General features: G+C 32.0%; 1 long non-coding RNA gene and 1 pseudogene across 1 annotated transcript; one reads left to right on the forward strand and one right to left on the reverse strand.

The window, feature by feature from the left end:
* Nucleotides 1–835: 835 nt before the first annotated feature.
* LOC112325491 (uncharacterized) lies at nt 836–2,736 on the reverse strand. The gene is made up of 2 exons (XR_002979509.2): nt 2,509–2,736; nt 836–1,540 (listed from the first exon to the last, which is right to left on the reverse strand). It is a non-coding gene; the product is annotated as an uncharacterized LOC112325491 (long non-coding RNA).
* A 3,986-nt stretch (nt 2,737–6,722) lies between these two features.
* On the forward strand, nt 6,723–10,507 carry LOC7454391 (G-type lectin S-receptor-like serine/threonine-protein kinase SD1-1; annotated as a pseudogene).
* Nucleotides 10,508–10,775: the final 268 nt, after the last annotated feature.

Here is a 10,775-nt window from a genome sequence, read left to right on the forward strand (position 1 = left end):
CTTGGGTGGATGAATTGAAGATTGCAAGAATACTAAGGCTAATAGCAGCCGATAACAATACTGAATGTAAAAGAGCCAAAAAAAAATGTTTACTTTTGTACATTTCAGATCACCAAACAAAAGGTCCTGGATTGCTATTCAATATGGAGGGGGAAACTATAATAAATGAGATGATCTCATAATAAATTAATCAAAAGATGCAATATTGAGCATATGACTAAAATGTTCAAGTAACTTCAGACAAAGTGAAATTCAAACAGAAGGCAGTTCCAACATTGAAAAGATTTGAAGATGAAACACGAGAGCAATCTTAGGCCATTAGCATTGACTAGCTTCTTCACAAGTATAAATTTTTTCACCCCATCTTTAGAATCTTTAACAACATCTACAACTTGTATAATAACATAATCCTCCTATAGGTTTCAAATTAATGCCTTGGTCCAGTTAGAATCTTTACAGAAACTTACTCAATAGGGTTGGTCTGATTAGAATCAATTAACTTCTTCGTAGGTACAAATTTTCCCACCCTATCTTTAGAATCCACAACACCTTCTACCCATGAACCTTTGCCAAGGTTCTGGATTTTGTCTCAATGCCAAAGATCGATTAATATACTTGCAGACAAAAGGTGCATAAGTTTTGGACTAATAACTGATACCATGAATAAAGATCAAGAGATGCTTATGGGAAGAGGTTTCTCCCCCTACATAACCATGAAAAAACAAGCAGAATATTGGAGTGGAAAGGTTAATCATGAAATTTGCATATTCATGACTGAGATAATTGAATTTACTAAAAGTAAAACTATAAATTCCATGAGATAGAGCAATCTCAATAAGCCAAACATAAATACAGTTGAGTCCATTAAAAAATTAATATCCACGTTCGCATGTCAGCTAGAAAAACATTCTTTGAAGACTGAGGGAACCACAAAGAAGTTTAAATTGACTAAGGTTGCAAAACAAGACGAACAAGATATACTGGTCCTAGGAAAGAACAACAAATTCTCCAACGATAAAACCATCACCCATAGAAAAATGCAAGCATCATAAGCATAACAAGGCAATGATGGTGGAAAATGATGAGAGCAATATCAAGGAATTTAACAAAGGATCCAATGGCCTATCTAAAATCTGTTGATGGATCCTTTCCTGGCAAGCCCATATCCTTCTACTGCTCAAATATTAAACCATAAAGTTCTTCTTCGAGAAAGGCAGCATTTTGCAAGGCCTTCAAAGCTTCTGAGAGGAAAGGAAATATACTATAGAATAATGCAATCAGGGAACATTCACGTTTCAAAAATTAATGACCTGATTGAATGCATGAAATGTGTGAATTGAAAAGGTAAGGACTCATAAGAACGATAAATATACAACAAACGAGCAATTCATCTATCTATTTTAAATAGGTTGTGATGGTTCTATATTTGTCACACCATAACTCTCAATAGATTCTTCAGAAGAAAGGGTACCTGGTGTGATGAAACTAAACTATCATAGGCGACATCTATACAGTTCTGCAGCCTATGCAAGCATTCCTCCTGATGAGAAGCAGAAAACAAGGGTCTTAAGGAAATCAAGGTCAATAGAATCATATCTTTTGGCATGTGCAAGAAAAGATGGTAACATGAAACAACAATGTCCTCTTTGAGAAATTTGCTAACAAGGAAGTACCATCCCTACACATTATACAACAGAAATTTTAAAAAATATATCCAATTTTTCTCAACAACACTTTATTAAAAATATCAGCCAAGGTAGGATTAGTTACTAAATGAGACCTATAATAATTTCAAACATTAACCAGATAAATGGTCTGCTTCCCCAAATTTAATAATAGGATTAGTTACTAAATATCGAGAATGTGATATTATATGCTTCTAGCAGTCACAAATCAGTTGTTGTAGCAAGAAGGCAAAAGCATTTGTAACCCCTTATATGCAATAAAAACTTTCAAGACATAAAATAGAGAAAAAGATGCCTTCAGTAGTGTAGAAAGAAGAAATTTACATATATTAGGCAGCAACATTACTTGGAAATATGGCATTTACACTACAAATTAAAACAAAAGCATTACAACAAAGAAACCCTATCAAGATTAAGACACACAACATGCAGAGAAATTCATATTAACGAAAAAACACATCAATATTTGAAAAAAAAAAGAAAAAAGAAAGGAGAAACCAATTACATGGAGAGTGAAATTAATAAATCTTAAAGAGAAACAAGAAACTATTGACAACAAAATTCAATCTAAGAATGAAATAAAAAGAAAATAAGCTAAAAAAACCAAAACTTTAAAACTGAAATTCTTCAATCCCTTAATCAAGTCAAGAAATCATAATTTACAATGACTAGAAATTTTTAAGAAACCCAGATGCTCAAACATCAAAATCCAGAAATACACACCAAAAACTTTTGACCAAAATAAATAGATAAAAAATCCCATAGAAGAAGAACAAATTATGTATCTAAAGAGAGATTGATAGAGAAAAATATTGGAACTCACAGAAGTAGGACACAGAATTTGAATCAAACTTCAAATAGAGAGTTTAAACGACTAAAAGAGGATTGTTGTTTCTTGAGAGAGAGAGAGAGAAGAGAGAGAGAGAGAGAGTTTTTCTTTTGAAATTGAATGTGAAGTTTTAGAGAGGCTGGATTTTCACACTGCAAGAAAAACTACAGACAATTAAAAAATTATCGACCGTTGGAATTATTGAACGACAGGGTGTTTGGTTTTTCCGTTTGCTTTGTCTGTTTAGGTTTTCCAAACGACAATTTCTCATAGGGATTTAAAACAATTAGGGATTTTTTTCACCTTAATGAAAAACCATTTTTATTTTAAAAAAAATAAAGGGGAAATAATCAAACACCATAATGTAATTCAACCTTTTATTATGTTTTTAATCATTTTATTATTTTCATATGTTTCTAGGTTTATTGTGTTTTTGTCCTCTTTTGTAAGCAAAATAAAGAGGAGCTTGGATTTATAAAGTGCAATGCAATAAGTTTTTTTTTATGGAACTGAAAGAATATTGTCTTATTTTTTAAATAATTTTTATTTATTTATTTATTTATGATAATTATGTTTTCTTTATTCATTAGAAAATTAAATTAAATTCTTTATTCATTATAAGATAAATTTAACATATCATATAAAACAAGGGAGTAATACAACTTTTTATATTAGTATAGTTTGATTTAGATTGAGTTTTTAATTGAACTAGATAAGATATAGACTTTGTCATACATCTTTGATTTGATCGAGTTTTTAGTGATTCAATTGATTATTCAAAATATAATCTAGTCTAGCGGGTTGATAAAAAAAATTCAGAACTCAAAGCCTTGATTGAATCAAGTTTTTAGTTTAAACGAACAAAATATTAATCCAGATAAACACATTCAATCTAAGTTTTTAGTGATATCGTTGATCTAGTCAAACCTAATCTAAACTTAACCAAGTCAACACATAAAAAAAAAACTTAGTTTTAATAAATAAAAAAATTGACCTAAAGTCTCTTTATTATATAGCCTAGATTAGCTAAATAAGAGGGTACCTTATTTGCGAACAAACAGTTAAGAAAACAAAAAAGAAAGAGATAGAAAAAGAGAGAGACTATGCTAGTGAACAAATGTCTTCTCCAAGTGAAGTTTCATAAGAATTATCTCATTATTGATTTGTAAGGAGGCGTTGAGCTTTGAAGACAATAAGTTTCAATAAACAGGTTTTCAATCGATATACTTGATTTTAAAACAGAATATAAAACATATGTTTACTAGCATAGCATACTTAAGTTTGTAGAAAATGATAAGATCCTCTAACACACACATAGCATACTTAAATTTGTAGAAAAAGTGCAAAAATTTAAATAGAATTTAAATAGGAGATATATAAAAAGTAAGATTTAAATGAACCTTACTTAAATTTGTATTAAAATTATTACAGGAAATTTTGGTTCTAGAGGTTCGGATCCAAGCAGTATAGATCTTTTTACAAGATAAGAGATAGTAATACAAAAGGTTACATGGAAATTTGAATATGTTACAAGAGGATAAATGTGATGCTTTTTATAGAGGAACTCTTATATGAAGTTTTGCTCTCAAAGCCTAGGATGAGTCTCTTTATATAGAGCAGAACGAGACTATCTTCTTTGAAAATTTTGTAAAGCAAATGATTTGCTTTTAAAAAAGTTAAAAAAGTTGTCTGTTAATTTCCACCGATAATTATTTATTGTTTATGCAAGTCGGGGCTCAACTTTTAAAAAGTTGAAGTGGTGGCTGGCTATTTTTTCCATTTGTGCCAACAAGAGAAGATGGGCCTAATGGTTTGGAGAATCTCGACTAAGAAATAAAACAAGTCAAAATATTTTTGGGCTTTTTAAAATACTTTTTTTTTACAGAAGTAGTGATTGCTTAAGATTTTTGTATAACATAGAGGATATCATAATAGTCATCTTCATTGTCATTTGCTAGGCCGATTATAGAACTTGAGCATGATGAAGATGGAGATGAACCATTGTCTTTTGGTGCTTTATATGAGTTGCTTCATGATTTTGAAATACTCTTCCTTAGATTGTGCTGCTGAGGCAAGAAAAGCAAAAGCATGAGATCTATGTGCTAGGAATTTAGATTGAGGATTTGAGTCTATAATCGGAGCATTTTGGTGATGTTGTAATCATTCCATGACAACAAGTTTAGAACTTTTGGTTTCTGCTACAAAGAAGTCCCATTATTTTACTTTATATCTTCTGATGATGATGAGATACTCATATACTAGGTATTGTAGTCAAAATACGAGGAACATACCTAAGCGACAAAGAATTTGGAACATGAATATTGGGGATTCAAAATAATTGTCAATCCTATTATCAATATTCCTAACTTTGATGTTAGTGAACATTGAGGATATTACTAATTCTAATATTAGTGAATACGAATATTCATGACTTTATTGCTAGTGAATAAATTAGTAAAATTCAAATTGAAAGCAAAAACACATATTCCTATTATTTGATTTAGAGATTAAAAAAGAAAGGATAGATATGTATTGCATACTAGATTTACATTTCATAGTTTAAGTCTATAACTCAATAATAAGTAAAGTCGTCAAAAAAATATGAAGGGCCCATAAATAAATCCAAAAGGGTCCCTAATTTTTTTGAAATTTTCTGATATCTTAAAAAACCTGTTTGTCTAAATTTAAAAAAAAGGAAAAAAAAAAAAGGGCATAAAGGTGTGTTTTTCCATACACACCTTTAGCCCAAATAAAATTAGGTCAAATAGGCCTGAGGCCTAGGCCCAGCCTGGTCTCAACAATTTCTATCTCTTTTTATTGTTTTTTATGGACTAGATCTAGCCTAGCAATATAAGCTGGGCTTGAACCAACCTATCAAGCTTGGTCACTAGCCCAACCCAATGACCAAGCTTTGCAATAGTGGGCACGCGTGAATTAATTCAGGCATGCTTGCATAGTAAACAACTAATTAAAATTGCATAATGGGGGAAAATAAGAACTTACCTACTTCAGTTGTTGTTGGAGACGAAGACTTGAGGCGATGATGGTTGGACAATGCTCCTTTCTTCCCTTCCATTTCTATTTCGTCTGTTTCTCTTTAGTCGTCCTTCTCTCTGGTTTTAGGTTTGTTACTCCTCTTTTCTTTGGATCTTCTCTAGCTCTCTCTCCATTTCTATTCAAGCGTGCTTCTGTTTTTGTTGTTGTTTTTTGTTTTTCCCCTCTTTGTTTTTTTTTTTGTTCTTTTCCTCTACTCTCTAGGTTTTCTTCCTTATATATCTCTTTCATCTTTCTTTATCCCCCCTTCTTTGTGTTTCTCTGGCTGATTTTATAGGGCCAAGTCTGAATTTTTTAAAATCTCATCTTTATCTCCTAGGATTGTGATCTTGTATAGAGATAGCTATTGCTTTAGGTTTGCTTTGTATTTGGTGGAATGAAAACACCAACAGTCATTATAGGAGAGTTGTGAGGGCGAGGGATACTGAACCAAACTTATGAGTTTTGTGGTAGACCATTTGGTCTATAGGTTGAAAATTTTGTTAAAATATTCATTTTAGTCCTCTATTGTTTTAGATTTTAGGTGACAAGTCCCTTGAATTTTAAGAAAATACATCTTAGTCTCATTCTCATGACCAAATTTGATGGTTTTGAAAATTAGATCTATTTAACTTCTTTTTTAATTTAATTTTATTTTATCCTATGACATTAGACTATTGAGCCTTGAATTATTTTTTTTAATTTTCAGCTTTATTTTAAATTATTTCAAATCATTAGTTAATCAAGTTAACTCAGAAACTATTTGAGTTTTTTATATTAAAAAAAATTATATATTACAGGCAAAAAAATATCTAGTCAGTCTTATATTGCATCATTTTCAGGCAAGACTAACGAAAAAAGACAAGTAACAAACGTATTTAAGGGGAGTCGATACTCATAAGAACATTCAACCCAAGCACTAGATTTCTACCCTGGTCGACACGACACAAAAGCCATCATTTTCCTATCTTTTCAACACCTTTGAAAATAAAAATAGTTCTAAGAACTTCTCCAAATACTTGGGAGGCATGTTTCGAAAGGCCTTGTACAGCTGTTCAGGTTTGTCAAAATAGTTCACAAAAGTTATTTGAGATTTGAAAAGAAAAAATCATAAAAAAAAATCTTGAGATTTTTAGTGAACACTTTCTTCCTCTTATGTACATCTATTGACTATAACACTAACCAAATGAAATGCTGGGCCATTAGAAAGAAATGACCTAAGAAACAAGGTAACCTGCTGCTATCTATCAACACTCAACAGTAACCCAACTTTCTGGGCATCATTTTCCTATTCAAAACTCATGTTTCCCCGAGTCTATACTGCAATCATTCATATAGATAGGTGTATTATTCATATGACCTTAATGATCGATCTGTAATCACGAGTGAAGATACTAAAAGTTGGATTCTTTATGCTTCTGTCCCAAGAGATTACTGTGACAATTATGGTCTTTGTGGTGTAAATGGAAATTGCATTATGAGTGCGATGCCGGTCTGTCAATGTTTAGCAAAATTCAAGCCTAAGTCAGTAGAGGCATGGAACACAATGGACTGGTCTCAAGGATGTGTGCGAAATAAGGAATTAGAATGTCAGAAAGGAGATGGATTCATCAAACTTGATGGGCTCAAGGTGCCGGATGCTACAGATTCTTGGGTCAACAAAACTATGAATCTCAAGGAATGCAGGGCTAAATGCTTACAAAACTGTTCTTGTATGGCATATACAAATTTAGATATTAGAGGAAGAGGTAGTGGCTGTGCTATTTGGTTTGGGGATCTGATAGATATTAGACAAGTTCCAATTGGAGGCCAGACACTATACGTTCGATTGCACGCTTCAGAAATAGGTATGTGGTTGCTATAATTTTCAGAATTCCATGAGCATGTGAATAAGCCACTGAAGTTAACCACTGTTTCCTTGATCACAGCTTCTTTGCTTCAGTTTTAGCAGAATTCTAACTATTCTTCATTTTGCAAATGACCATGAAGAGGCAAAAGCTAAACCTAAGATAAGGATTGCAGTGATAACTACAGTTACCATTGCCGTGGTCTTGGGGATGCTCATGGCCATCTATTACGTCCGCAAAAGCAAGGCAAAGCGAGCAGGTAAGTTAATTTGACCGATCGCTAGCTGTCACTAAATTTGTGACCATTTGGTATTCTTTCAATTTCTTTTAGGGTTACGAGTGTATAGATATAATTAGATTGAACAATAGATCACTACGACATTGATACGTGGGATTTTTTTAAATTTATAGCTAGCATAATTTTTAATTTATTTATTAAATAGGGTTAAGATTTTTATAGAAGATTCTAGAGTATCTTTTCGTATAAAGTTAAAATTTCATACAAATTAGAGATGGGAAATATCTTATTATTTTGTAAATTACTATTTAGGAATTGATATAATTTTCTAGTTGATTTATAATTTTTATTTTTATATAATTTAGAATTTTTTATTATTTTTTAAGTTTTATTTAAGATGTTTTTTCTAGTATAAATATGATTGTTTAACTTGTATTTCAATAAACAACTTAAACAAAAAATATTAAATAATAAAATTTCAATAGACAACTTTGTGCTAATAGACATAACTTAAGGCCTTTAAATAGAAGTTAATATTTGAAAATTGTCATAATTTTCTAGTTGATTTAATTTTATTATTTTTTATAGCTTTGTTTAGGATGTTTTTCTTAGTATAAATAGAGTTATTTATCGTGTATTTTAGCAAACTACTTGAAGAGAATATATTAATTAATAAAAATTTAAATTGATAGAATTTTGTGTTGCTTGAATTTACTGTTGTTCTTGGATTATCTATGTCCAATTTACCCTGTGCAAGAAATTTTTATGTACCCTGTGAAAGAAATTTATGAAATGGTCTTCAATCAGTAGAATTTCAGCACCAGAACTAACATATTAGCTGGCACAGAACTTGTCTAATATACCCAAATCGGTTACTTCCAAATCACAACAGCTGAGCTATCAGAACTTGTTATAGCCATAAACATTGTTGAGCTGTATTGCTTTTCATTTTGGTTTCAACTCGAAGACATTATAGCTTCTAACCTGCTATGAATTTTAGTTTGGGAGGACCAAATTAGAGAAAACAAATTTGAAAGGAGCTAAAGTTTAATTTTATTTTATTTTTAAGACTAAAAATCTAATTTATTGAAGGAGAGCGTTGAAAAAATAAAATTCTTACAGGAGCCTCTGCACCTGCATGCCAGCCCCCTCTAGTAACAATGTCTAATCATTGTGGGATTGATCTAATGTTCTAATCATTGTCAGCACAATCGAACATTTTCTTCGGTGATCAAAATTAATATTTCAATAACTTGTAACCATTCATTCCTATCTTTTTTTTTTTTTTTTTAATATGGTGTTGATATTACCCTGTTTTAGAGAGAATGGAAAAGTGCTTGCAAAATGATCATGAGAATGATAAAGGAAAAAAGGAAGACTTGGAGCTACCACTCTTTGAGTTCACTGCAATAGCTAACGCCACCAGCAACTTTTCGATCAACAATAAGTTAGGAGAAGGTGGATATGGACCTGTCTACAAGGTAAACTTTAAAAATGCCTAGCAAACATCCTTTATGACAACTAAGGCATTTTAATTTATGCAGAGAAGCGCAAACATTTTATAAACGTTTTCTTTTAGGGTAAGCTAGTAGATGGACAGGAAATTGCTGTGAAGAGGCTGTCAAGGAGTTCTAGACAAGGATTAAATGAATTCAAAAATGAAATGATACTGCTTAACAAGCTCCAGCACAGAAATCTTGTAAAGCTTCTTGGTTGCTGCATTGAGAGAGATGAAAAAATGCTGATTTATGAATACATGCCCAACGGAAGCCTGGACTCGTTCATTTTCAGTACGGGTCTCTCGTAACCTAATTAACTTAGTTGGCCTAATCTTCTTCTTCAAAAACAAAAAGACTTAGTTGGCCTAATATGCAAAAAAGTGTTATAAGTTTTTGCTGCTATTAAATTCTTTATTTTGTGTATTCCAATAGCAGCTTGGCCTAATATGAAAACATGACTTATCAGATGGGACAAAAGGAAAAATGTTAGACTGGTCAAGGCATTTCAACATCATTTCTGGGATTGCAAGGGGGCTTCTCTATCTTCATCAAGATTCCAGATTGAGAATTATACATAGAGATCTCAAATCAAGTAATGTTTTACTTGATGATCACATGAATCCAAAAATTTCTGATTTTGGTTTGGCTAGAATGTTTTTGGCTGACCAAACTGAAGGCGACACAAGCAGAGTAGTGGGAACTTAGTAAGACATCTGATTCATTAGCCAGTTCTAATATTACCATTATGTATTCTCAGTGAAATCCGATGTCTTTAGTTTCGGTGTCTTATTGCTTGAGACAATAAGCGGAAAGAAAAGTAAAGGGTTTTACCATCCAGACCATAGCCTTAGCCTTATTGGACATGTAGTATTCAAGGTTAAATTGGTTTGTCTTATTACATGTCCTGAACTAATGGCTGACAGCAAGTCTTTTGTTTGTCTTAGACATGGAGATTGTGGAATGAAGGCAAAGCATCAGAGTTAATTGACGCACTGAGAGATGAGTCATGCAATCCCTCAGAAGTGCTGGGATGCATACACATTAGCCTCTTATGCGTGCAACAGCATCCTGATGACCGGCCAAGCATGGCCTCTGTCGTTCGGATGTTGGGAGGAGAGAGTGCATTGCCTAAGCCAAAAGAACCAGCTTTTCTTAATGACGGAGGTCCACTTGAATCAAGTTCCTCCTCAAACAGGGTTGGATTATCTTCAACCAATGAGATTACTGTCTCAGTCTTAGAGCCTCGGTAGCTAATTACTGGATATGAATTTTTCACTAATTTCACAGGTTGTGGTAATATTAATTATTGAACCTATATTCCTTTAGCTGGTAAGCTTAACTTGAATTAATAAGGTCTGGTGATAAACTTTTTAGCAGGATCGATCAACTCTAATTGCAGTCCCACTCTTGTTTTGAATGCTAACATTTGTTAAGAAGCTCATAAAAAACTTGTCAATGAACTTTTGCAATCTCTCTTGCTCCTTTAATTTTTCAATAGGATACGCTATATTGGTAGCTTGTACAAATTAAATTTTTTTTACCGTTAAAAAAAATATTCATGCAATGCTAATATTTTTAAAGAAGCAAAAAAATTCCAAGATTTAAATCATTTGGCTCGACTATATTTAATAAACTCAGTTAATT

This window comes from Populus trichocarpa, chromosome 11, assembly GCF_000002775.5.
Source record: "Populus trichocarpa isolate Nisqually-1 chromosome 11, P.trichocarpa_v4.1, whole genome shotgun sequence".
NCBI classification, from domain to species: domain Eukaryota; kingdom Viridiplantae; phylum Streptophyta; class Magnoliopsida; order Malpighiales; family Salicaceae; genus Populus; species Populus trichocarpa.